The 27,785-nt window shown below is 40.7% G+C and overlaps 1 protein-coding gene across 1 annotated transcript in view; it reads left to right on the forward strand.

Moving 5' to 3' along the window:
* The first annotated feature begins 546 nt into the window (after positions 1 to 546).
* Positions 547 to 27,785, forward strand: part of MAP3K13 (mitogen-activated protein kinase kinase kinase 13) — a 161,249-nt gene continuing 134,010 nt past the window's right edge. The window contains exons 1-2 of the mRNA XM_059687259.1: positions 547 to 1,240; positions 3,039 to 3,165. The gene's annotated coding sequence lies outside the window, so the exon portion shown is untranslated. The remainder of the gene's footprint in view (positions 1,241 to 3,038; positions 3,166 to 27,785) is intronic.

Here is a 27,785-nt window from a genome sequence, read left to right on the forward strand (position 1 = left end):
TTTCAGGTCTAACATTCTTTGATTTTTTTTGTTTTGTTTGTTTGTTTTTGTTCTAAGGATGAATCTTCAACTCAGCTGTTCCCTCCTGTTTTTTCCTGGGTTGCCTTTCTTCTGTCCATAATTTATTAAGTACCTTAATGTTTCTGAGGACAGGGTCTGGGTTTTATTCATCTTTCCCCCAGTATCTAGCACAATAACCAAGCAGGTGATTTCAACTAGGGCTGAAGTTAGTTCCTATTAAGATACCATCTTTGGCCCTGGCAGGTGGTTAGAGCGGATTCAGGTCAAGGGCGTGTACCTGGGTTGCAGGTTCCATCCCGCCTAGTCCAGGCGCGTGTGGGAGGCAATCAATCGTGTGTCTCACTTACAAGGATGTTTCTCTCTCTCCCTTCCACTCTCTCTGAAAAATCAATGGGAGGAAAAAAAAATCCTCGGGTGAGGATAAAAAAAAAAAAAAATACCATCTTTGTCCGGAGGAGCTCACAATTTAAGGGGGAAAGTGCTAAGCATCATTAAGTAATCATTTCAGTAAAAGCTGTAGAAAGGGTAACAGGAACACGGGTTCCAGACTTCCTTATCACTTACATGGTCCAACAGGGAACAAGAGAGCTCTTGTAATAGTTAACGCTTGAATGCTTTCCTTGTGCCTCCGCGTTCCACGCGTTAAGTCTCAAGTAACACCCCCCGCCCTGTGTCCTCCAGCAGCGTTACCTGCTCCACACTGGAGGACACAGGCACGGAGCTTACGTAACCCGTTACCCCTGAGAGGCAGGTTCGGCACCGCGCTCCACCGGACAGAATCGGAAAAACCAGGTGAATCCCAAGAACAACCTGGTGATTTCCCCGAGGGAACAGACGAGTTTGGAGGAGTGATGGGTTCAAGGTACAGAAGGGCCGAGGCAAGGGTCTACTGACGAGAAGGCTGCAGAAGTTGGCACAGGAGTTTGAAAAACAAAAAGGCGCTTCTCGGGGCTGCATTATTCAGCGGCGATTAGGAAAGCAGGCGGGAAAGAGCCGGTGAATGACACCTGCGGAGCCCCCGGATCCCGGGGGCCCAGGAACCGGTCGGAAATGACATCAATAGAGAGGCTGGGCGCTCAGCGGTACAGCGGCCTGGGGACCACCGGCCGGAAGTGAGGCAGCGGAAGTCCCGCCCCGGAGGCGGTGCCGGGTGTGAGGGGCGTCGCGATGGGCGGGGAGGAGCTTCGCGGGTCCTCCAGGAACCCTGGATCCCCGACAGGTAACCTGCTGGCCGAACCTGGACCTTGGCGAGGCTCGGGGTCAGGGTTAGTGGCCCAGTTTGCTCGGGGCCTCACGCTCGGGCCGGGGGAGGTGGATCTCACGTGAGGGGGTGGCCGGGGGACAGGCTCCTGGGCGTGGGACTCCTAGGGTGATGGGGATACGAGAAACTTTGGGGACGGGGTCGTGAGGGCCGAGGTCGCCGAGGAAATACCGACTGAGTCTCCAGGACTCGGTCACGACTGCGGGTCGTGGGCGCTCGGGGATGGAGAGATGGAGCCTGGGCGCTGAGGTGCGCTGAGCTAGAGTTCAGTTGCCGCCTGCACTGAGCCCAGTGCAGCTCGGCTACAGCGGGCGGGGACTTGCCCTTTCATCTCTGCATCCCGGGCTTTGCCAGTATGGGCATCCTTCAGATGCCGTCGGATAGGGACTGATGAACGCACGAAGCTGGCTGCCGCACCGGGGGTGGGGGGTGCGGGTAGCGTCGGAGGGACCTTGTCCCGAATTGTAGTGCCCCTGCCTCCGAATGTAGAAGTGACTCCAGCGTGGTTCGTTCACCAGTGGTTTATGCGGATGCCGGTGTGGTAGACCTTCCGGACATTGTTTTGTGGTTATTGAAATTTAGAAATGTGCCTTCATATTATTTTATTTTATTTTATTTATTTTATTGTATTTATTATTTTATTTTATTTATTTTATTTTATTGGCATGGGAAGAGAAGGCGATTAATTTGACTTCTTTCAGGTTTCTTCACTTTTCTGGAAAGAACTCCCCGATGAATGATACCGGGGAGGAGTTGGCCATCAAATGAGAAGCTGCAGCTTATAGCACTGAGCTTCTAATTTGCGTTCTGAGTGCTTTCTTCTCATGAATATGAACTCATTTTCCTTTTTCTTAATATTTTCTTTTTTATATTGGGGTACCTTTTCGTTTGAGATGTAAATGGGAATTATTTCATAACCAAGATGAAAGTAGTAATTTATGAAAATCCAGTCAGAGATTTCACCTGGTAGGTTCACATAAGGTTAACTCCTTCCAAACAGTTGTAGGAGGCCTCGGAGAGAATAAATCGCAGAAGATTAAATTGTTTCCTTTGTAAACTATTTGTTCTGATGTCTTAACTGTGATGAAAAGTGGGAATAGATCTAAAGAACAAGTACTGTAACCAGATTGGTGTTGGTTGTCAGGCTGTGTAATGGGATCTGAGCATGAATCACTATCTAGCTGCAGTCCCAGGAGGTTCTAGATCTTATTATTAGATTGGATATGATGCAGTAGGCAAACCTGAATTTATGGCTTTGTTTTTGTTTTTTGTTGCTTTTGTGTGTGTTTTTTACAAAGAAGAAAGTAGTAAGCATTTTTAGATTTAAAAAAATCTAAGATGTTCTTAAAAATAGGTTGGGAAAAAAAAGAAGTAGACATGTAAATAAATATTGCAGTCATTTAAATTCTAAAAGTTTGCCTGCCTTTCAAACTTGTTTTCCCAATGTCTGGAAAGTGTTGGTATCCAAATCACCCCCATCATTGTATGTTGTTGCTTTGCTGTCAACTTTTCAATGTATATAAATATGGTATAAAGTTAGGTTTTGAGACCCTCTAGATTTACTTGAATATTTATGTCTTACTTAAAAATAAAGTTTAATTTTGCTTCCTCAATCTGCTGTTCAATGTCATATCCACTTACTTTGCACATCTAAATGTCTGTATTCATAATGGTAACTATTGTAACTAGTATTCATAATAAATTGGTATCCAAGTGGTGACTTAGGTTTGTGCATTGACATTCTTGAGGTTTTCAGTTTTGCAGAACACTGGTCTCCATGGACTCTAACATGGACTTCATTTAAAGAAATCCGCGGACCATTAACGGACAAAAACATGAGTCATTTTGTATTGTGGCATTCAAATCCTAGCACTTTGGGAAAGGTAAGTTCTTGACTGTGTTTTATTTTAGATGAGAGAATAGCGCTGGATTGGAATAAGAAATTGTGGGATTGTGATTGAAAAATATAGGCTGAATCTCTTTAAATTAAGTTTTAATGTGGACCTTCCAAAGAGAGGTTTGCTCTGTGTTTATGAAGCAGTCCTTACTATTTCCCTCTGTATCGTTCCTGAAAGATTATTACTTTGCTTTCTTTTTTCTTTTCTTTATTTCTTTCCCTTTTTTTTTTTTTTTTTTTTTTGAGAGCTTCTTTCAACATTGGTAGTCTGGTAGAGTCTTATCAACCTATAGCAATGAAGCCTCAAATAGTCATTTAAATAATCTTACATCAACTTTGGTTCTAGAATAATATAAGTCTCATATCTTCTGGCTAGTTTTATGCCTTAATCTTAGGTTGAAGCAAGAAAAGAGGCCCCAAAATCTCTTTTTTTCCTTATCCTGTATTATTAGTGCTATTTTCTTTTTTGTTCTTTTTTTCAAAAAATCTCTCAGATGATTCATTCTCCAGGCCTTTTATCTTTCTATCCCAGGGGATAAATTTTCTCTCTTTTTCTTTTTTACCTTTCCTAGCTTAATTAGTTTGTTAATTTTTACAACCTTAACTTCTAATTTTGTTTCGCAACTTTTAATCACTAAGCTTTAAACTTGTGGTTTTCCTTATCTCCTTTGTAGATACACTGGCTTCTTATTTAGAAATTGTTAAATTCTAAAATCAGACAGTAGCTCCAGGAATTCATCTTTTGGATATATTTGTACTTGCACACAAAAAATTGTATATAAAGATATTCATCATATTATTATTTTAAATAGGCAAACAAATAAATAAGTAAAAACTACAAGGAGCCTAAACATCCCCCACCAAGGTATGATTGAATAAATGCCTTAATATAATATAGTACTTTGCAACTCTTAGAAAGAATGAAGCAGATCCATAGGTGGAAATATGGAAAATCTCTGTGACATACATTGTTAACTGAGAAAAACAATATAGAACTGTATGTACAGTATGTTTTCAAAAGCATACATTTATATATGCATGCAAAATTTCTTTAAATCTATATAATACACTATTATGTTATATTTATTCAGATAGATAGATAAATAGATAGATAGATAGATAGATACATGATTGACACAGGTACTCCTGAGAAATGAGACTACAGGTCTAGAATAGGAAGACTCATTTTTCTGTATACTCTTTCTGGTGGATTAATTTTTTTTATGTGAACATGATTTCATTTTTACAATACTAAGAAACGAACAAACAGCAAAGCTTTAGACTGGTTTCATAATTAAGGGAGCCTACTACTATTCCTTATGACTTTTGCCCTTATAATTACATGCACTAGTCAGAGGAATGGAGTTGCATAAGTGAGGTAAGTTTTTTTACAGAGCAGCATGGAAGGTTTGGTGATATAATAGGTTTTTAACCTTGACATTAGATTATTACTCTTAATAAGGATTTGTGATGAACTAAGTGCTTAGTATTGGCGAATTCAATACAGCTATATAGTTTATAGCATGCTGCTGACTTCATGCGGTGATGCAGTGATACTTTCATTTGCAAGCTAGGTTTGTATTGCATTGGCCAGGTTCTTGCCAAGGAGCTTCTCATTAGTGAATGGGATGGGCTTTGTTTTATTCGAATTGCTATTTAGGTACTCTACTCTTTAAATAGATCTTAGTTATTATTTCACTTTGTTTTAATTTTTAGAAATGGCCTAAGGCATTTCAAAGAATAGCTTGTTCTCTCTGTTAGTAAAATCATAAACTAGAAAGATAATTTAGATATATATGGATAGTCTTATTCTGTACTGATGATACTACTTTGAATTGGCTGATGATTTGCTTTGGGATGCAGCAAAATTTCTGGTGACTTTCACTTCTCCAGCCATCTTTGTCTTTCCACACTTTCACTGTGGGAACTTTGGAATAATAGTAATAGGTGAGTAAAATGAGTTAACAAGAAATTTAAAGATATAGTAATCTTCATTTCATTTGCGTTCTGCTGAAAATTAGCTATGTAAGATACCTACCCATATGATACCACAGATTGTGTAACTTGTTAAAAATCAAAATGAAGGCCACTAATCTAGGGACTGCATCATGACTCATGGAATAGGACAGTATGGTATGTCAGGTGTTTTATACCGTAGTTTGACAGAATATTTTTCTTATAATCATTGCAATTAAATGATGCTTTGCTTTGCTTCTTGAGATCCTTGGGTTTAATCACAACTAGCCACACAGTGGAAAAATCATTGGGCAGAATGCCTAGAGTGGGACTCCTCCTTATTCTTGCTAACAGAATGGATAGCAAGGAATTGAATCCAAGGGTTGATTGTGTTTTCTGGGTCTTGATGAATATGATAAATGTAACATATAGGAAAAATAGGATATGAGCATGAAGGTAAAACTTACATGTAGATAACATAGAAATGGGGAAGATACATGTATATATATGTTTATGCATACATATATGCGGGTCTATTTACATAGATATATAATACACTGTGTATATAAAACGTGTATATGTTATTTTACACATAAACTATTTAAAAATTTTTTCTGGAAAACAAAAAATTCTAGGAAGATACTCAATTAAGCCAAGAGGAAAAAAAGGTCAGAATTTTAAGGCCTCAGAGCTGGGCCTGTTATAGGCTAGCTCATGATTGTGAAAGTAGCTTGAAGAATTTTGTCTGTTTTAGTATCATTACAGGAAATAAGTGATGGGAAGGTAGATAAAAACCTAAGAGTGAGAACATTTAAATCTAGCACTATGTTATTGTTAAGGGTATCTTTAAGATTCTGTTTTGTGGTATTTGGGAGGGAGGGATGGCAAGAAGGAAGAACTCAAAAATTTATTGCTGTTCAATTAGAATTCGAGCTATGTCCGTAAGTCTTTCCTAGGATTCCAATTGTGTATGACCAAGGTGGATTAACTAGATCTATTAACCTACAAACCATGAATGTCTAAAAATTGGTTTCATTGTTTGATAAACCTTGAAGGAAAAGAGAATTGTTTTAATCATTTTTGTGACTAAATGAAAGGGCAACTGTGATGATCTAGATTGAGGGGACTGGGACTATTTTGTTCAGAAAATAGAAGACTTTAGAAGAGTTGGAGAAACTTCATAGGGAGTACATTTGTTTCTGTTGAGGCCAAAATTAATTCCAGCTGAGAGAAGGTATAGAGTTTGTCAACAGTGGAGCAGATTGTGTCAAGAGGCAGTGAACTGCAGGTCATTAGGGTTGCTTAAGCGAGGTTTGAACATCAGCAATACTGTGGAAGGGATTTCTCAATGTATAGGAGATCGTACTAGATTGATAATGAAAGTTGCTTTCAAACCTAAGATTTTTTTATAGTGCAATAAAGTGATTTTTAAAATTAGCACAAGTATCTATTATCTCTATATTTAAATACTGATAGGTAACTTATCCCTGGTCATTTTTCCACCAAGCTCCACTTACCCATAACCAGGAAATAAATTTAAAAATTAACCCCAAATATAAGACACACACTATATGCTTTTCTCAGGTCCTTACTCAGTTTATTTACTTAGATATAGTTCTAACAGGCTTAATTAACTGGCACCTAACTTCACAGTGTATAAGAAGCAGCAAATTGTTGCTGTGCCAAGTGCTCCTATTAGAGACAAGCACGTTGACAAGCAAGGGCAAGAAGATAATCAGAAAGCAAACCAACTAATTTTAAAATTGTAATAACCCAGGCTCATTTGACTAGATGAAAATAGCTCTATGTTAATGGATATTCAAAATGATAAGTTTGAACTTAAATAAGTTATGTTCAGCATTTTCTATGTAAGAAAATTATAACATTTTAGAAAGATCTCTTCAGTGTGTTTAAAAACAAAAGACAGATATTTGGCATTTGCAGGGGCTGCATTATCCTATATAATAAAAGCCCAGCGACCGAAATGGTGGAATGACCAGAGACCAGAATGACCACGGCCCCTCACCCTGGCCAGCAGCCCCCCAGCAAGGGGTTAGGAGCCATCAGGCAGGCAGGCAGAGTGGTTAGGGGAGATCAGGCAGGCAGAGTGGTTAGGGGAGATCAGGCAGGCAGAGTGCTTAGGGGCGATCAGGTAGGCAGAGGCAGTTAGGGGCAATCAGGCAGGCAGGCGAGTGGTTAGGGGCAATCAGGCAAGCAGAGGCAGTTAGGGGCGATCAGGAAGGCAGACAAAGTGGTTAGGGGTGATCAGGCAGGCAGGCAAGTGATTAGGGGCGATCAGGCAGGCAGGCGAGCAGTTAGGGCCAGTGGTCCCGGATTGCGAGAGCGATGTCCTGTGGATCGGGCCTAAACCAGCAGTTGGACATCCCCCGAGGGGTCCAGGATTTCGAGTGGGTGCAGGCTGGGCTGAGGGACCCTCCCCTCACCCCTGTGCATGAATTTCGTCCACCAGGCCTCTAGTAGAGTAGAAAGAATATGGATTCTAGAATGGTAAAGACAGGTTTGAATATGGCCCCCAGGATCTATTACATGTTCTATAAATTAAGTTTATTATTCATTCCAAACTTCAATCTCATCTGGAAAATAGGAATTTACTCAAGACTAAAGATAATGAAGGTAGATTTGCCTATATTAGGTGATAAGTAATAACTATTGTTATTTCATTATTACCATAAAGCTCACTCTACTTTGAATGTTTTAATTGTACAGGTAATCCATATATATATGTAGGGGGAGGGGGAAGATATTAGGATATATATATCACCAAAAAGATAAAAGGAGTAAAGTCGCCTGTATTTTTCTACTACTGTCAATATTTTAGTGGCATGCTTTATTTTAAAACTGCTTTGACAGGATGGCACTTCTGAGAAGTAATTGTTGAAACTACTGTTGGGAAACTTAAATTAGTCACTACACATTCTAATCAGAATATATGCAGTGAAAGATGGTTACAGGGCACAATGCTGATTTGCAGGAAACCCTAGTCCTGATCAGTGTTCTTGCATGAAAACCAGTTTTGTAGAGCATTGGATGTAACTTGGTGTTCTGGAGCTGGAAGACCTGAGTTTAAACCCTAATCCCACTATTTCTCAGCTGGATAAACTACCTCCATTTCTTCTCTGTGGCCGCAATTCCTTCATCTGTAAATTGGGCTTATAGTAGTATCTCATTCATGGGGCTGCTGTAAGGACTAAGTGAATTTATATAAAGTATGAAGAGCAGTGCCTGGCATAAAGTATAGACTCAGTAAATATTACTTGCTATTTTTATCATTAATTTTTAAAACCTTAAGGTTTTCTTGGGAAGAAAAGGCAGGTTGATAGGAGCACATAAATTAAAAAGAAGCAAGTTAGAAATAGCACAAAAGTAGTCAGTAAGATTTATGATATGTTATTCATTTGAACCTGCAGAGTGTTCTGAATTTTTTCATTCTTAAGGCTTTGTTACTTTTCCTCCCTGCTTAAATATTTCCAAACCATAATATTCCTAGTTCAATCTCTTTACCCCATGAAATCAATTTCATTTTATTTCATCTTTTCCAACAAATATTTTGGCCATGCTTTCAAAGACCAAAAGCCCTTTAAGACAATTAGATGTCATGGATAGTGATTCAGGAACTAATCATTAAATCAATTTATTTTACTACAGCCCAGCGTGGTTCAGTAAGAACTTTAAATTCTGTTTCAATTTAAAGTGAAGAATATTAATCAAATAGATAAGTCAATGGACATATTAAGCTATTCTGTACACTATATTCTTTTAAAATCTCTTTATCTTCTTTTTCTTTTTGTTCTTTCATCATGGTATCTAGTGTTCTGATTAATTACTGGTCAAAGAGTTATAGCTTTTCAAAATCCTTTAAGCAATTTTATTAGATTTGCTAGTAGAATTTGTGTGTGTTTGTTTTGTTTTGTTTTAAAGCATCAAGTACAAGTTTTTGAAGACCCTGAGGCCTACCATCATTATGCATTCAAGATTTCAGTTTGAATAACTTCATCAAGACTTAGATCCTCTTCAAAAGTCTCAAGTTTCATCTGCATTAAAGCTCTCCATTGAACTCTGCCACAAAATTAAAAGCGTAAAGGGACTAAAATCCATTAGTACATTCCATTGTATACCCTTTTCTCTGATCGCTCCAATTTCCTTCACTGTAGGGTCTTTCATATTGCTTATGTTCCTTTGCCTAGAGCCAAGGAAACAGCGCTTTCCGGAAGAATATATATCCTGTGATCATAAATTTTCATTGCTAGAAAAGTATAAACTTGGCAGGATCAGTTTAGAATCACATCTTTTGTTGTGGCCTATAAAAACTTGAGTTAACAATAAGAAAAGGAGGACGAAGTAGTAAAAATATTTGAGGTCAGATTATACTCTCTGAGACTATGTGGTTTAGAGAAAAGAGCCTCAGCCTGAAAGTTGATGGTTCTTATTCTCTCTGCCTCTTCTAAATGGGAAAATCACTTAACTGCTCTGAGCCTTAAGCTCATCTGAAAAGTAAATCTGATAGTATTTTCCCTGCCTACCTCACAGGGTTGTTGTGAGGATTAACTGAAGTCGTGTGCATAAAAAGGACTGTTAGATAAAATGTGCAATATAGACATACTTGCAAGTCGTCATCTCAGCTTTTGGACCTGGGAAGGTAGGTGATTTAAGCACACTGAAGGCACTATGTCCAGGCTGGATATGTGGTAACAAGGCTGTGTTGATTTTTGTTTTCTCTGAATACATAGAGTTCTCTTAGGGGCTAATTCTAAGAAGGAGGACAACTATAAATAGCCCTAAAATTATAAGTTAGCATTGATAATGTTCTAGAGCTGTTATGTCTTGTAACATATTTGTGGTTTGCAAAATTTATTACTAAGCTGTGACCCACATTAAAAATATTTTTTTATTTAAACATTTTATTTACTTATTTTTTAATATTTTTGTTTATTTCAGAGAGGAAGGGAAAGGGAGAGAGAGAGATAGAAACATCAATGATGAGAGAGAATCATTGATTGGCAGCCTCCTGCCTCCTATCAGGGATCGAGCCCACAATCGGGGCATGTATCCTGACCAGGAATCAAACCATGACCTCCTGGTTCAATCAACAACCACTGAGCTACACTGGCTGAGTGACCCACATTTTTTTAAAAAATGAATGAACATAAAGCAGAAAATTTCACAGTGCATCTCACCTGGTAATAATCAATAGTGTTTAATAGTGTTTGAGTTGTATATGTGTGTGTGTGTGTATTTGTGTACTTGGTTGTTAAATAAAATGCATTTTTTCTATGAGTTGCAATTGCTTTTCTAGGAGTATCATTTTAGTACTAATGCCTTTCTACACATTTGGATTCCTAGGAGGCTGTTTCTTTTCACTTCATACTGCTTGTAATAAAAGAATTAACAATATCAAGTTTGCCCTAACTGGTTTGGCTCAGTGGATAGAGCATCGGCCTGTGGACTCAAGGGTCCCAGGTTCGATTCCGGTCAAGGGCATGTACCTTGGTTGCGGGCACATACCCAGTGGGGAGTGTGCAGGAGGCAGCTGATCGATGTTTCTCTCTCATTGATGTTTCTAACTCTCTATCCCTCTCCCTTCCTCTCTGTAAAAATCAATAAAATATATTTAAAAACAAACAAACAAAAAAACAATATCAAGTTTGACTTGGTGAAATTAATGGGATATTTAAAAAAAAATTAGAGTACAGAGAAAGCCTATAGGTTTTCTGGGTATTTTATATAACATTCTAATATCGTTTACTCTGACACCCAGACTGTTAATAACATTTAATATTGGTTCAACCTCACACTAGTAGAAACATATGAAACTAGAGGCCTGGTGCACGAATTCATGCACCAGTGGGGTCCCTCTGACCTGCGGGATCGAGCCAAAAAACCGGCTCTCCAACATCCCCCAAGGGGTTCTGGATTGTGAGAGTGCACAGGCCAGGCTGAGGGACCCCACCAGTACACTATCGGGGCTGGGGAGGGACATGTGAGGTGGGCTGGCGGGGAGGGGCAATAGGAGGGCTCCAGGATGTGTGCGGCCCATTTCGCTCAGGCCTGATCAGCTGGACCCCAGCAGCAAGCTAACCTACCCGTCAGAGCATCTGCCCCCTGGTGGTCAGTGCATGCCATAGCGAGAAGTTGAGTGGCCTTAGGATATCATTAGCATATTACACTTTGATTGGTTGAATGGCCAACCGGCCGCCAGACACTTAGCATATTAGGTTTCATTATATAGGATGTTTTTCCTTTAAATACTAGAGGCCCAGTACACAAAGTTCATGCATGGGGGTTGGGGGGTCCCTCAGCCCGGCCTGTGTCCTCTCGCAATCTGGGACCTCTTGGGGGATGTTGGGCCTAAACCGGCAGTCGGACATCCTTCTTGCAATCTGGGACACTGCATGCACCAGTGACCATACTTTTCATACAGATGATACAGGTGAAAAGCATCTTGCTGTTGTATGGGCAGCTACATTTTTTTGCCCTAAAAAGTAGTATATAACATGATCCTTCTGAGGTAGTAGTACCATTTTCCCCATCTTATGGGTGGAAAAACTGAAGCAGAGAGAAGTTAAGTAATAGGCTTCGTCACACAGTTATAAGTGTCAGAATCAGGGTTGACCACAAAGTGTGCAAGCCAGAGTCCATGCATGTCATTGCTGCATCATCCTGTTTTTTCAGTGTTAGAGTAGCCTTGCCAACTTTTAATTTTTAAATCTAAGAGACTGTTCCCAATATATAGGGTAGGGTCCCTAGGCCTAGCCGGCAATCAGGACCATCTGTGGGGCAACCAGTGGGCAGGGCGATGGGGGGGCTCTGCTGGCATCTGCCTTGGCTGGCAGCCTGGTGCCACCCGATGGCCACCGCCAATTGCCTCCCTCTGGGGGGAGGGGGGAGGGGGAAGATGCTCAATGCAGCTCCTGCATTGAGTGCCTGCCCCCTGGTGGTCAGTGCGCATCATAGCATCTGGTTACTCCTCCAGTCATTCCGCTATTTGGTCGATGTGCATATTATGATTTTATTATATAGGATTTTGTTACTTTTATTTTTCTGGCCTAATTGCAAACAAAACACTCCCACTTAGCTTAGCATTGTTTGAGGATCCCTGGAAGATAGGCTACAGAGAATATAATTCCTATGACTAAGAGCCTCTCTAGAAGAGAAAATGCCATTTTTTCTCTCTGAATAACTAAATGTGTCTTTATGATTTAAAATAAATAAGTCACTGAATAACTTATTCAACTGTTTCTCTAAAAACAGATACACACCTTTTTGGTAATAGCATTGGTTATAGCAGAGGTCCTCAAACTTTTTAAACAGGGGGCCAGTTCACTGTCCCTCAGACATTCCACACATGCGCACTGCGGGCCCAGGACGAGTCGGCTGCTAAGCAGGACAGGCAGCGACGGCAAAAACACCTGGCGGGCCGGATAAATGTTTTCGGCGGGCTGCATGTGGCCCGCGGGCTGTAGTTTGAGGACCCCTGGGTATAGCATAGGTATAACCTTATTTGGTAATAGCATAGGACTTTTGTAGTTCCTATGAACAACAATAGGGAATGGCTTTTTCTTCGAAGGGTTGTATATTCCAATTCTTGGTGAAGAACTTATTCTTTAGTGTACTGAAAAATTACATTTGGTGCCCTGGAAATATTTATTTAAGTTTGGATGGAATATTATAGCAAAAAATATTTTTTTTCTTTACAAATTATATAAATATATATAATCCTAGCGACATGAATATTTATCAGATGATTTAAAATGTAGAATCCAAGTTCTTTATTTTTCTGAACAGTCATAGCCAAACTTCATGCATTGGTAGAAACAGAAGAAATTACATAGATTGTGCAAATTGAGACTCTAGTAGCATAAAGGTTCGTTATTATATACTAGAGCAGTGGCTCTCAGCCTTCCTAATGCTGCGACCCTTTAATACAGTTCCTCATGTTGTGGTGACCCCCAATTTCATTGTTACAAATTGAACATAATTAAAGCATAGTGATTAATCACAAAACAATATGTAATTATATATGTGTTTTCCGATGGTCTTAAGCGACCCCTGTGAAAGGGTTGTTCAACCCCCAAAGGGGTCGCGACCCACAGGTTGAGAACCGCTGTACTAGAGGCTCGGTGCATGAATTCGTGCACAGGTGGGATCCCTCTGGGTGGCCTGCAGGGATCCAGCCAAAACCTGCAGTCCAACCCTGCCTGCAGCTCCTACCTGCCGCTCCTGCTCATCCCGGCCCCACTGTGCCTGCCGCGATCGATCGGGAGAGGCTCACACTGCTGCAGCAGCACTCACCAGCCATGAGCCCTGCATCTGGCACCCTCCCAAGGGGAGTGGCCTGCAGGATCAGGCTGAAACTGGCTCTCCGACATCCCCCAGGGGTCCCGGATTGTGGATTGCGAGAGGGTGCTGGCCAGGCTGAGGGACTCCCCGACCGGTGCACAATCTTGCCGGGGATTGGGCCTGGGAGGGACCGCAGGAGGGCTCTAGGGCGTGTCCGGCCCATCTTGCTCAGTCCCCATCAGCCGGACCCCAGAGCCAGTTGGAGCATCTGCCCCCTGGTGGTCAGTACACATCATAGTGAGCGGTTGAGCAACCTTAGCATATCATTAGCTTATTACGCTTTGTTGGTTGTTTGTTTGTTCTGCCGTTCAGTCTATTTGCATATTACCCTTTTATTATATAGGATGACCAGCATTTTGTTGGCCCTCCCAAAAGAATCACATTGAAATTTATCTTTTCTCCATGGAAAAGGTAGGATTTGCCCACAAGAAAAGGTTAAGAAAAGTAGGTAGGTGGCCTCATAAATCTAATTCATCATTAAATTATCTTTTCTACCTCCTGAACTTCTTTCAACCTATCCATCTCTCTGTTCTCACTACACTTATGATATCACCATCATGTCTACACTTCTGCAATATCTCTTAACTGGTCTCCTGAATTCACTCTTCTCTCTTCTAATCTCATTGTTTTTAGAGTCATCTTTACAGCACACAACTTTCATCTTTTTGGTCTCCTGTTTAGAATTCAACCTAAAATTTCCATTCATTCTTCTTTGCCTAGTTAACTCCAACCACAATGGCCTTCCAATTCCCTAAAGATGCCATTTGTTTTTTCTTCAGGGATTTTTGCAGATACTTGCTGCTTGGAATGCTCTTGTCCTTTTTATACCTCTTCACTTAATTCACTCTTCATATTACCAATCTCACCTTAAGTATTTTTTTCTTCAAAGGCCTTCCCCCACAGCCCAGACTAGAGTAGACTGTTTTTCCTCATTCTGTCATAAGTCACCCAGTTCATCTCACACCTGGCATGGTTGTAATTATTTGCTTAATCATTTGTTAATTTCTTTTTTAAAAAAAAAAACACACAAAACAAACAAACATGTTTTTATTGACTTTAGGGAGAGAAAGGGAAAGGGATAGAAAGATGAAAACATTGATGAGAGAGAAACATCATTAATTGGCTGCCTCCTGCATGCCCCCCTAACCGAGGATCGAGTCTAAAACCCTGGCATGTGCCCTGACTGGGAATCAAACCAGTGACCTCTTGGTTCATGGGTTGATGCTCAACTACTGAGCCACAACAGCCAGGCCATTTGTTAATGTTCTTACCCACAAAATTAAAGCTCCATGAGAACAAGAACTGATGCCTGTTTTATTTGCCACTATATGCCCACTGCTTAGGGAAATCCTAGTAAACAGTACAAATTCAGTCGATATTTGTGGACTAATTGTTTCCAAGGCTACCACTCGTCATTTAGATGTTTCACATACTGCAAATTCTTCTAGGTTATTTAACTTCTGTTCAGAATCTTCTCATTGTTTCTCATTTCACTCCAGTTACAACCTGAAGTCCTTATAAAGGCCGTACCTGATCTGCCTTTGCTCTCCCCTTCTCTATCTCTCCTAACAGTCAGCTCCAGCCACTCTTGTCTCCTAGCTGATGCGCAGAGATGGAAAGTTTTCTTCGGCCTCAGGAACTTTGTACTTGATATCGCCTGTACCTGGAATGTTCTTGCCTTAGATGTCGAGGCGGCTTCATCCTTCATCTTCAGATCCTTCAAGTCATGACTTATCAGTAAATTTTCTTTCAAATCGTAGCCTCTCCACCACCCCATATCATCCCTATTCCTCTTCCCTGCTTTATTTTTCTCCATGGTACTTATCTCTGACACTGTTTACCAGTGTTTCTCCCAATACCCAGAGTAGTGCCTGACACATGGGAGGCACTTAGAACTTATTTATTAAATGAACAAATTTAACTTGTACTCATAGAGATGCATATTTTCAATAATGAGACCTATAACCTAAGTTGTAGGGACTTAATATTTTAAGTGGTTTTAAAAGTTGAGTTAATTAAGCTTATTTATATCTTGCTCTGTTCTAAAAGATATTTGAGGTGGCTTCTAAAGAAATAGTACAAAAGGATGATGACATAAAGAGGACAAAACAAAGAATGTAATAGTAACATTAAACTGGGTAAAGTAATATGGAACATCACAGTGGTTAAAAACAGTTGTAAATTTGACTCATTAAAGACTTGGCTTAGAAATGGTAATTGGACAGGAATCATGGATTTTTTTCTGTGGCACAGGTCACGGACACTTGAGTCTTGCATAGGAACCCAGAAAACCTATTTGGTTTAACGATAAAATTGTGAAATGGCTCTTTTAGAAAAACTTGCTTTGTATTAGGAAATTCCCTGTTGGTGTAAGATGCACACAGAGATGACAGCCATGGCTACCAGCCTCTGCTTATATTATGTCCAGGTCATTTCCAAGGTGATTCAAACTTGGATATTTTTGAAAGTCTGCTGACAAAGATACCAGCTAGCACATTAATTACTCCAGTTTCTCCGACTTTAATCATGAGGTAGTATGAGATTCCAATTGCCGTAGCTTCCTTCCTTTTGAGGCAGATGATGGATGACTTAGAAATGGGTTTTTCGTTTTGCAATATATACATCTATCAAATCATAATGTTCTAAACCTTAAACTAATACGAGGTTATATGTCAATTGTATTTCAATAAAACTGGTTTTAATACAATCAACAACTGAATTGGGGTGGAGAGCTGGGTGTAAAGCCGGTGGATCTCTCACCAATATAGCAGCCAAAATCAGAGCTACAGTGTGTGTATGTCAAGTTCAGTGGGGCATTATATGGTATGTGAGTCTATGTCTTTCTCTTTATGGAATATATACTTTTCTCATTCCATTTTGTCTTTTTTTCTTTCTTTCTTTCCTTTTTTCCATTTAAACTGAGTCTGAGAAACGTGGAGACACCTGCAGGCCAGACATAAACAGGGCATGGCTGCAGAGCTTTCAGGAACCTGCAGTACTTCATTAAACAAAGCGGGAATTTTGAGTGACAAGATAAGCATATTTAGCTAAATGGTATTCTGCTGGCAAAATGTGCTCTTATTTGACTTTCTCTTTTCTTTCTTTCTCTTTTTAACCTTCTCCTTTCTATCTTTGACCTAAAGAGAAACATTACTTTTTGAAACCAAATCTTCTGTCCTGCCCCATTTTTCAAGGTTGAAAAGGGGGAACTAAGCCAACATTAGACTTTTAGAGAAATAATGGAAATATGTGTTTTTTTAAAATCATTTATGTTCTATACATTTAAAAGAAAAAATGTGAGGAGACATAATAAGAACACCACAGAGCCATTAAAATGGACAATTCTCATAAAAGGCAAGTAATTTTACCAAAAGCATTATGAATACCATGTTGCTGATAAAATGAACATATTGGGTATGTTTAATCTATAAATATACATTCTTCTAAATAATTTAAAATGTGTTAGTTGAATGTACTTTACATATTTACTGGAACTTTATGTTCATTTTTAGAAAAATCAAGCATCTCGTCAGTTTGGTGTTTGATGAGTACTAGTGGAAAACCTGAGAACAGACAGAACTATCAGTGTAAAAATAATGCAAACATCATCATATCTTTTAGCATAAGTGGTGCAGAAGCAGAAAGATCTTCTTTTCAGTAAAAGTGGTGAAGAGGCAGAAAGAAAATATCTCCCAGCGTCTTTGCTGACACAAATTTTGCTACAGTGAGGACAAAAAAATATGCCCAGGACTTTAACTCACTATTTCCCAACTGTGTTATTCAGAATGCTAACAACAGCTAAAAAAGACTCTTAAACCAAAAGCGTTCTGAATTAAGTTTGGAAAATGTTGCATTCTTTTTTGGAAATTTATAATGCACTTTTCAAATTTAAGTGTTGCCAGAACACTTTTGCTCATAAAATCTTAGTAGCCCTTGGAATAGGATATCAGAAAATGTTCTAGATTTAAAAATATATTTTAAGACATATACATACATATATATGTGTATAATAATATATTCTACAATAGTATTTGATATACTCTGAAACTAAGTAAGTCCTAATTATCAATAAAATTTTCATCCAAAGTAGAATATAGATATTAAAATATTAAATGAATATAGTTATTAAAATATTAAAATTATTCTAAAACTAGAGGCTGGGTGCACAAATTCATGCACCAGGAGGATCTCTCGGCCTGGGCTGTAGGATCAGGCAAAAACCGGATCTCCAATATCCCCTGAGGGGTCTCAGATTGCAAGAGGGTGCAGGCCAGGCCAAGGGACCCCACTGGTGCACAATTGGGGCCAGGGAGGGACATGGGAGGTTGGCCAACCAGGGAGGGACTGTGGGAGGGCTCCAGGGTGTGTCCGGCCCATCCCGCTCAGTCCCAACCGGCCAGAACCCAGCAGCAAGCTAACCTACGGGTTGGAGCATCTCCCCCGTGGTGGTCAGTGCACGTCATAGCAACTGGTCGACCAATCAACTGTCTGCCCCCTGGTAGTCAGTGTACATCATAGCAAGTGGTTGAGTGGTCTTAACATATCATTAGTATATGGTTGAAAAGATGACGGATGACCGGGTACTTAGCTAATTACTCTTTTATTATATGGGACTAGAGGCCCAATGCACAAAATTTGTGCAAGAGTAGGCCTTCCTTCCCCCAGCTGCTGGCACAGGCTTCCCTCTGGCACCCGGGACCCAAGCTTCCCTCCAGCTGCCGGCAGGCACCCGGGACCTGGGCTTCCCTCATAGCCCTGGCTTCGTCCAGAAAGATGTCCAGTCTAATTAGTATATTATGCTTTTATTATTGTAGGTTGGTACATATGTACTAAATGGATTGTTTGGTCATTAAATAATTTATGCAATGTTGGTATAGATAATTACTATCTTTTCCTGGAAGCACTTCCTTTACTTAGCCTCCAGTACATGACACCCTTTGGGCTTACCTCCTACTTCTCTGACTATTCCTTCTACCTAGACTCATTTCTCTTGAAGATCACATCTGGTCTCAAGGATTTAATACCATCTTTACTTGAAAATTTTTATCTTCAGCTTGAGCTCTCCTCTGCACTTCAAAACTGCCAATTTAACATTTCCATTTGTATGCTTAATATTCATCTCAAACTTAACATGTTCAAAATTGAACTTTAATATTCCCTCTCATCAAAATTTTTTATTTAGTTTTTTCCTCAGTAACAGACAATTCCATCCATCCTGTTTCTCAACCCTGGAGTTAGCCTTGACTGCTTTCTTTCTCTCATATCTGCAATCATATCCTTTAGAAAGTCCTATTGTCTCTGCCCTAAAAATATAACCAGGACCCAATCACCTCTACTGGTACCCCTTACACTTGCCTCCTAATTTATCTTCTTGCTTTTACACTTTCAATCTATTAACATAGTAGCCACAGTGACCCAGTTAAAACAGAAGGCACATCACATCACTCTGCTTAAAACTGCGAAAGCTTCCTACCTCAAGAATGAAAACCCTTTACCTCTCCTACTTCTCTTCCCCAGATGCTCTTGCTTCAAGTCTCTGTGTGTAGGAACTTCACTGGTGCTGTTCCCTGTGCTTGGAATGCTCTAGGTACCATGTGGCACTTTCCTTCGCCTCTTTCAGGACTTGACTCAGAGGTCACCTCCTCAGTGAGGTCTAACTGCCAACCCCCTACTCCCTTTCATCACACACACTTCTTAATCTCTTTTTCTTGCTTTCTTTTTCTCTTTAACACTTCTTAGTAAGTAACGTTCTCCATATTTCCCTTATTTATCTTATTTCTCTCTTGCAATACTAGAATGTAAGCTGCATGAGAGCAGGGTGAATTGTTTCATCTTTTTTTGTTTGGTTGTTCTCTGTTATAACCCTAGTGTCTAGAACAGGGGTGGGCAAACTTTTTGACTCGAGGGCCACAATGGGTTCTTAAACTGGACCGGAGGGCCGGAACAAAAGCATGGATGGAGTGTTTGGTGAACTAATATAAATTCAAAATAAACATCATTACATAAAAGGGTACGGTCTTTTCTTTTTTAAGTTTTATTCATTTCAAATGGGCCGGATCTGGCCCGCGGGCCGTAGTTTGCTCACGGCTGGTCTAGAACAAGGCCTGGTTCATAGAAGGTAATAAATAAATATTTGTGGAATGAACTAATGAATCAATCATTTGTGGAATTGCTTAATAGTCTTAATTCAGTGACTATAATATTGTTTAGTTTCCTTAATGTGACTGAATATAAAATAAAGGTTGCATCTATACATAAATCAAAGCAGTTTTGAGATAATGGGGAAAATCCCATTTAAATTGAGAATTTCTCAGAATGTCAGTATACATTTACACTCATTCAAATACCATTTATTCAACACTTGCTGTTTTCAGATATGCTTTCAATATGCAATTAGAAATAATACTTTCAACAAGTTAGAATTCAGTAAATTGCTCCTAACTGAATAGGTAAACATAGTATAGTGGTAGTATCTTTTTCTGAACTTGCCATAGTATGTAAAAATTGATGTGCAGAATATGGCACCCAATTTAACAGGAGTAAATAAAAGAGTACATATAAATAGAAAAAAACAACAAAAGAAGGCACAAGAGAATACTGACTTCCAATCCTATCTAATAAAAGACAAAAAGGGTAATTAACCGTACCTCCGCTACACTTCCCATTGGCTAATCAGTGAGATATGCAAATTAACTGCCAACAAAGATGGCAGCCAGCAGCCACGCAGCTGAAGCGAGCAGGAGGTTTGCTTGCTCCAGTGATGCAGGAAGCCAAGGTTCCCTGCCTGCCATGGCCCAGCTCTGAGCTCCGAAATGGACAGCTCCAAAAGCAACGAAGTTTCAATTATAGAAGCCAAAAAATATACCTGCTTTCAGCCTCAGAGCTGGAGCAAGCAGGATGGCAACAAAGTTTCAATTATAGAAGGTAAATAAATCCCATAATAAAAAAGTTAAAAGAAAAATAGGAGAGGCTGGGAGCTTCGGTTGCCGGCCAGCCTGAAAACGGCCCTCAACCCCTCACCCAGACTGGCCAGGCACCCCAGTGGGGACCCCCACCCTGAAGGGGGTGTGGCCAGCCTGAAAACAGCCATCAGCCCCTCATCCAGGCTGGCCAGGCACCCAAGCGGAACCCCCACCCTGATCCGGAACACCCTTCAGGGCAAACCAGCCGGCCCCCACCTGTGCATCAGGCCTCTATCCTATATAGTAAACGGGTAATATGCAAACTGACCCTAACAGCAGAACAACTGGGAATGACTGGTCACTATGACACACACTGACCACCAGGGGGCAGACGCTCAATGCAGGAACTGCCCCCTGGTGGTCAGTACGCTCCCACAGGGGGAGCTCTGCTCAGCCACAAGCCAGGCTGATGGCTGCCAGTACAGCGGTGGTGGTGGGAGCCTCTCCTGCCTCCTTAGCAGTGCTAAGGATGTCCAACTGCAGCTTAGGTCTGCTCCCTGCTGGCAAGTGGACATCCCCTGAGGGCTGCCGGGCTGCCAGAGGGATGTCTGATTGCCAGCTTAGGCCCAATCCCCCAGGCAGCAGGCCTAAGCCAGCAGGTGGTCATCCCCTGAGGGGTCCCGGACTGCGAGAGGGCACAGGCCGGGCTGAGGGACCCCCCCCCCCGCGAGTGCACAAATTTTTGCACACCGGGCCTCTAGTCTATAATAATAAAAGCATAATATGCTAATTAGACCAGATGTTCTCCCAGACAAGGGCCGGAGGGAAGCCAGGATCTGGCGCTGGCTGCGGGTGTGAGTGGCACCAGCAGTGGGTGTGAACGGCGTCTCCAGTAGCAGGTGCAAGTGGGGCTGTCGCCAGCAGTGGGTACAAGAGGCGGCTGCTGGCCCCAATTGCCCCTCAGGAGCAGGGGGAAGTGGAGAAGCCCTGAGGGGCAATCGGGGCCAGCAGCCACCACTCATACCCACTGACAGCACTGAGCGATCAGGGCCGGCCCCAGATGCCAGCAGCAGGTGTGAGCAGCGGCTCTGGCGCCAGCAACAGGTGCGAGCAGGGCCGGTGCAAGCACCTGGTAGGACTGTGGCATGCAGGAGCAAAGAATTTTCGGTAACCACCAGAGGCTCACCCCGATGACAGCGACCAGTGCCCCGCTGTGGTCTGGCACCCCCGCTCACCTGCTCCACCATACTGCCGCAGCTGATGCCTGCCATGTTCCGTGCTCTGCCACCTGTTGCCGAAGCCCATCATGTTCCCATGCGCCCCCTGGTGGTCATCACACATCATAGGTGGTCAGTGCACATCATAGCGACCGGTTGTTCGGTTATTCAGTTGTTCCGCTGTTTGGTCTATTTGCATATTAGGGTTTTATGTATATAAATAGTACATATATTGCAGATTCGTATATAGAATGAAGATAAAAATGGAAACAAATACCAAGATAAAGGAGATTTATGAAATCATATGAGATTTTAATGATAAGCATGGAATATTAAAAGGTGGTAACATTTTTTAGATACAAACTTGTGCCAAAATTAAAAGCATTAATAAACAGCAAATAAATGAAACAATGTGTTTTCTAGATGTGGTTTTAGATTTAAAAACATTTGTAGTTACATGTGAAAATTAAATAAACTCTCAAATCTAAAAAACTTCACATTAAATTTTGGGGAGGGAATTTTGCTTCTGTTTAGGATGTTGAAAGTTGCAAGAGAATATTTCTCCTACCCTAACACTGAGAAAAAGCCTGATAATCCACAAAGCCAACTTTTATTGAGTCCAATTAGAGCGTTGAGATCACAAGGCAACCAAATGAACTAAAGTTCCAAAGAGAAACAAGCCCTTCTGAGGAGAGATGGGACACAGGAACTGTTTTTACCTTTGGCAGAACATGGGAGGAAGAGGCAGCCACCATAAAAATGGATAAGAAGAGAGCAGCTAAAATTTTAATGAATTCTTGAAGTCTGGGTATGGGCTAGAGTAACTGTTTAAAATAACCAGGAGCCCAAGACATGAGGGGAGCCTGCATTCATATTAAGCTCTTTTCTATGGGATCCTTTTATTAGTTCCTTAGGACTGCCATAACATAAGTACTACAAAATGAGAATGACTTAAAATATCAGAAATTTATTCTATCACAGCTCTGGATGCTAGAAGTCCAAAATCAAAGAGTCAGGCCCTAGCCAGTTTGGCTCAGTGGATAGAGTGTTGGCCTGCAGACTGAAGGGTCCTGGGTTCCATTCCAGTCAAGGGCATGTTCTTTGGTTGCAGGCTTATTCCTCTGCCCTGGTCAGGGCGCATGTGGGAGGCAACCAATCAATGTGTCTCTCTCACACAGATGTTTCTCTGTGTGTGTGTGTGCCACTCTCTCCTTTCCACTCTCTAAAAATCAATGGAAAGATATCCTTGGATAAGGATTAACAAAAAGAAAAAAAAAAGAGTTGGTAGGCCATGCTCTCTTTTCCAAAGGATCGAGGGAAGAATCTGCTTCATGCCTTTCTCTTAGCTTCTGGTGTTTACAGGCAATCCTTGGCATTCCTTGCTTTGTGACAGCATAATTCTAACCTCCGTTTTTATAATGAAAGAGTGTTAAATTTTGTCAAATGCTTTTTCTTCATCATATGGTTTTTGTTGTTTATTCTGTTAATGTGGTGTATTACATTGATTGATTTTTGTGTGTTGAACTCTCCTTGCATTCCATAAATAAGTCCCTCTTGGTTATGGTGTAACTGTATAATCCTTTTAATGTATTGTTGAATATGGTTTCCCAAATTTTGTTGAGGATTTTTACATCAACATTCATTAAAGATACTGGTATGTAGTTTACTTATAGTATTTTTGTAGTCTCATTTTAGGATCAGGGAAATGCTGGCCTCATAAAATAACTTAACTTTGGAAGTGTCCCCTCCTCTTTGTTGTTTTGGAATAGTTTGAGAAGTTGTGGTGTTAATTCTTCTGTAAATGTTTGAATTCTTTAATGAAGCCATCTGGTCCTGGACTTTCTCTGTGGGAAGTTTATGAGTACTGATTCACTGTTCTTGCCAGATAAAGGTTTCTTCAGATTTTCTATTTCTTTATGGTTCACCCTTGGTAGTTTGTATGTTTCTAGAAATTTATCAGTTTCTTCTAGATTATCCAATTTGTTGGAATATAATTGTTTATAGTAGATGCTTCTGATCCTTTTATTTTTGTGGTATCAGTTATAATGTCTCCTCTTTCATTTCAGATGTTTGTCATTTGAGTCTTCTTTAGTCTAGCTAAGAATGGTCATTTTTGTTGATCTTTTTAAAAAATCAGCTCTTCGTTTCATTGATTTTTTTTCTGTTCTCTATTTTGTTTATTATTACACTAATCTTTATTATTTCCTTTTTTCTGCTAATTGGGTTTAGTTTTTTTTCTTTTCTAGTTCTTTGAGATATAAAGTTAGGTTGTTGATTTGACATATTTCTTCTTTTTTAAAGTAGGCTTTACCACTACAAACTCCTCTCTGAATACTACTTTTGCTGAATCCCATTAAGTTTTAGTATGCTGTGTTTTCATTTTCATTTGTCTCAAGATAATTTTCTAATTTCCCATGTGATTTCTCCTTTGACTCATGGTTTGCAAGGGTGTGTTTTTTAATTTCCATATATTTGTGAATTTTTACCATTTGTATTTTTCAGCTTCAGAATTGGTTGTTCTTTTTATACTTTCTTTGTTGATATTCTCATTTTATTCATGCATCATTTTTCTGCTTTTCTTTAGATGTCTATTTGTGTTCTCTTATAGCACATTGAGCATCTTTAAGAAATTTTTTGCATTCTTTGTCAATTCATAGACCTTTCTCTCTTTTTTTCTTTCTTTCTTTCCTATTAATCCTCACCAGAAAATATTTTTCCCGTTGATTATTTTAGACAGAGTGGAAGAGAGGCAGGGAGGGGAAGAGCGAGAGAGAAACATCAATAAGTTGCCTCCCACAAGCACCCCTGGGGATTGAACCTGCAGCCCAGATATGTGCCCTTGACCGGGAATCAAACCTGGTACCTTTCAGTTTGTGGGCTGACACTCTAACCACCGAGAAACACCAGCCAGGACCTAGACCTCCATTTCTTTAGGGTCAGTTTGGGAGATTCATTTTGTTTATTTGATTGGGTCATGTTTTCCTGTCTCCTCAGATGCTTTACTATTTTTTGCTGGGATTTGTACCTTTGAAAAAAACAGTCACCTATCCCAGTTCTATGGGTTGGTTTCATATGGGGGAATACCTTCATCGTCAGCCCTACTATAGGTTCTGGGCGCCTCCCAAATCTTCCCGGGAGATGCGTCTTCCCTGGGCTTGCTAGGTGCCTCCCAATGAGAGAGGTTGACCAGTTTATTTTTCGGGAGTTTGTAGTCTCTTGCTCCCTCTGGTGTCGTTCTGTGGTACTGCAGGTTGTCTGGCGCAGCAGCTAGCCTCCGTGCTCTCCCCTGCTCTGGAGATCCAGAGTGTGCCAATTAGCTCAGGTGAGATAGAAACCAGTCTGTCTCCGAGGCAGTCACCCAAAAAGCTGGAACTTTACACATGCGTTCTACTCTTCTCTTCCCTCCTGACGGGGAAGTTGTGAGTTGGGTGTTTGTTTACTCTGATCAGGATGAACTTTGCCAGCTTGGGGGAAGGGCTAGAACAGGTGAAATGGAATGTTTTTCTTACCCATGTCAATGTGGCTCTTCTTGGCTTGAAGCTTTCCTGGGATACTACGACTTCTTAACTGGTTTCTGGAGACCACATAAAGGCTTTTTAGATCATATATTGTTAAGTTACTGTATCTGCGGGGGCTAGATCTGGGACTTCCTATTCTGCCGTCTTGCTGACCCTCTGTCTAGCAGTGAGGTTTGGGGGCTCCTACACCACCCTGTTTTCTCTATTTGCTAGGACTCCAGCCATGTTGGGTTAGGGCCTACCCTATTCCAGTATGACCTCATCTCAACTTGGTTACATCTGCAAAGAGCCTGCTTCCAAATCAAATCACACTCGCAGATACCAGGGGTTAGGGCTTCAACTTACCTTTTGGGGGGGGGAACACAATTACACTTACAGCAGCTTTTATGGTGCTCATAAAAGATTGAGGGCAAAACAGGAGATTGGAGAGAGCAACGTTTTAGGACACAGTTACAAAACTCTGCCACTTTACCAATCATTCTCTTACATGAAGCAAAAATCTTAATGCACTGGGGAAGGGATAGGAAACCTTTCTGTTTTCAGAGTACAGGCAAAAGTTCACAGGAGGTAGGTTAAAATCAAAGGCTTTCTGCCCTATGGATGTGCAGGAACCTCTCCACCAGTAGCTGCTGCTGCCTTGTGGTTAATGTGGTGCTAGAGAGTTTTTTGCAGTGTTCCCTCACAGATTGAAGTAGCGTTTCACTGCCATAGGGTTGGGGATGCAGAAAGCCTCATTGCCAAGGCCTGCTTAACATTGAGGTTGGACCAAGAGAACCAGGTATGATGTTGGAACTATCAAATAGGGACTTTAATTATGATAGAAATATTAAAGAATCTAGTAGAAAAGGTGGAGCATATGCATGAACACATGAGGAATTTTAGCAGAGAAATATAAACTAAAGAGTCAGATTGACATCCTATATAATAAAAGGCTAATATGCAAATCGACCACACAGCGGAATGACCAGCTGCTATGACATGCACTGACCACCACGGGATAGACGCTCAATACAGGAGCTGCCCCCTGGTGGTGAGTGCACTCCCACAGGGGAGCACCGTTCAGCCAGAAGCCAGGCTCACAGCTGGTGAGCGCAGTGGGGGTGGCAGAAGCCTCTCCCATCTCCGCTGCAGCACTAAGGAAGTCTTACTGCTGGCTTAGTCCCGCTCCTCATGGGTAGTGGGCCTAAGCCATCAGTCGGACATCCCCCAACAGCTCCTGGACTGTGAAAGGGCTCAGGTCAGCTGAGGGACACACACCCCCTTCCCCAACTGCACAAATTTTGTGCACCGGGCCTCTAGTATTAAAATAAAAAATATGATATCCAAGGTGAAGAATGTGTCTGGCAGGCTATCATCAGACTGGACCCTGCTGAGGGATGAATACGTGAGCTTGAAAATAGGTCAATAGAAATTGTCCAAACTGAAGCACAGAAGGAAAGAAAGAGTGATGTGAAAAGAAGAAGAAATGAAAATAATATGGTATAACTTTCTAAGTCTCTAGTTATTCCTATTGATGGACAGAGGAAGGCAGCACCTGCCACTATGCTACCATTGCCATTTCTCTTCCTTCATTTTTGTGTTTCTCAATGCTTCTCTGTTCTAGCTGCTTTCTGCTTCTGACATTTATGGTGGTAAGTGAAAGCCACACCGAACTTCCCAGAAGAAAGCCGGGCTCTTTTGTGGAACTTAAAGACAACCTCCTAGTTCAGACAGAAGGCACTTTGAAGTAACCAGTGTCTCCAAATTATGTGTCTCTAAAGAGCTCCAACCAGTGGTACCTTGATACAACTGGCACCTTATTTTTCTTCTATTTTAGAATGAGTTTCCTAGGAATGTCCCTACTCCAAATAGCAGTACCCCTTGCTTCCTTCCTCTTTTGATAATGTCGGTCTTGCTCTCATCCCCAGAGACTTCTTTACTCATCTTCTCGGCAGCCCAGGGTCTGATGTTCCACAGAAAATTCCAGCCCGTTATAAAACAGTGTAGACATATTCCAGGAAACACATTTAAAAAGTGTCCTCCCTCTACTTTTTCTCCATTCACTCATCTCAATTTCTGAAACACAAGTACATTCTGTAGAAGCTCAGATTGTGAAATGATTAATTTTTGTCTGTCCTAAAACAGCTTTTGAGAGCAAGATGGATGACTAGGCTAAAATTCTAGGGCAACACTTACTATGCTTTCCTCTTCTGAAAATGAGAGAGAGATGTGCCAAGAGTGAAACTAGAGGTGTGGCCTAGATTGGGGAAATATTTGGTTTCTATTCTAAATCATCCCCACTGTTGCTTATGACTGTATTGATTTTCAGTGGTTTAGAGTTAGTTTCACAACCAACTCCCACTGGAAAAGACAGGTTTTCTGTACGTCTGTTCACAGTAAAGTCCAAAATAGCTTATTCTGGATGAAAATGGCTATTTTAGAAATACCAAAATAAAGCAAAATAAAAAAAATGCATTATATCATCTAGATTTTATGGTAATTATAGAAATATAATGGATTAATTATGGACCCAGATTCCCACTTCAGCATGTTTAGTGTTTGACATGCTTAAAAATTGACCTGTCCTTGATAGCTTAAAGCTGTATCAAGGGTAAATTTCTTGAATTGGGTAAATAAGTGAATTTTTTCTGTGTATAATTGATCCTATGAATACAT

This window comes from Myotis daubentonii, chromosome 3, assembly GCF_963259705.1.
Source record: "Myotis daubentonii chromosome 3, mMyoDau2.1, whole genome shotgun sequence".
In the NCBI taxonomy this organism is placed as follows: domain Eukaryota; kingdom Metazoa; phylum Chordata; class Mammalia; order Chiroptera; family Vespertilionidae; genus Myotis; species Myotis daubentonii.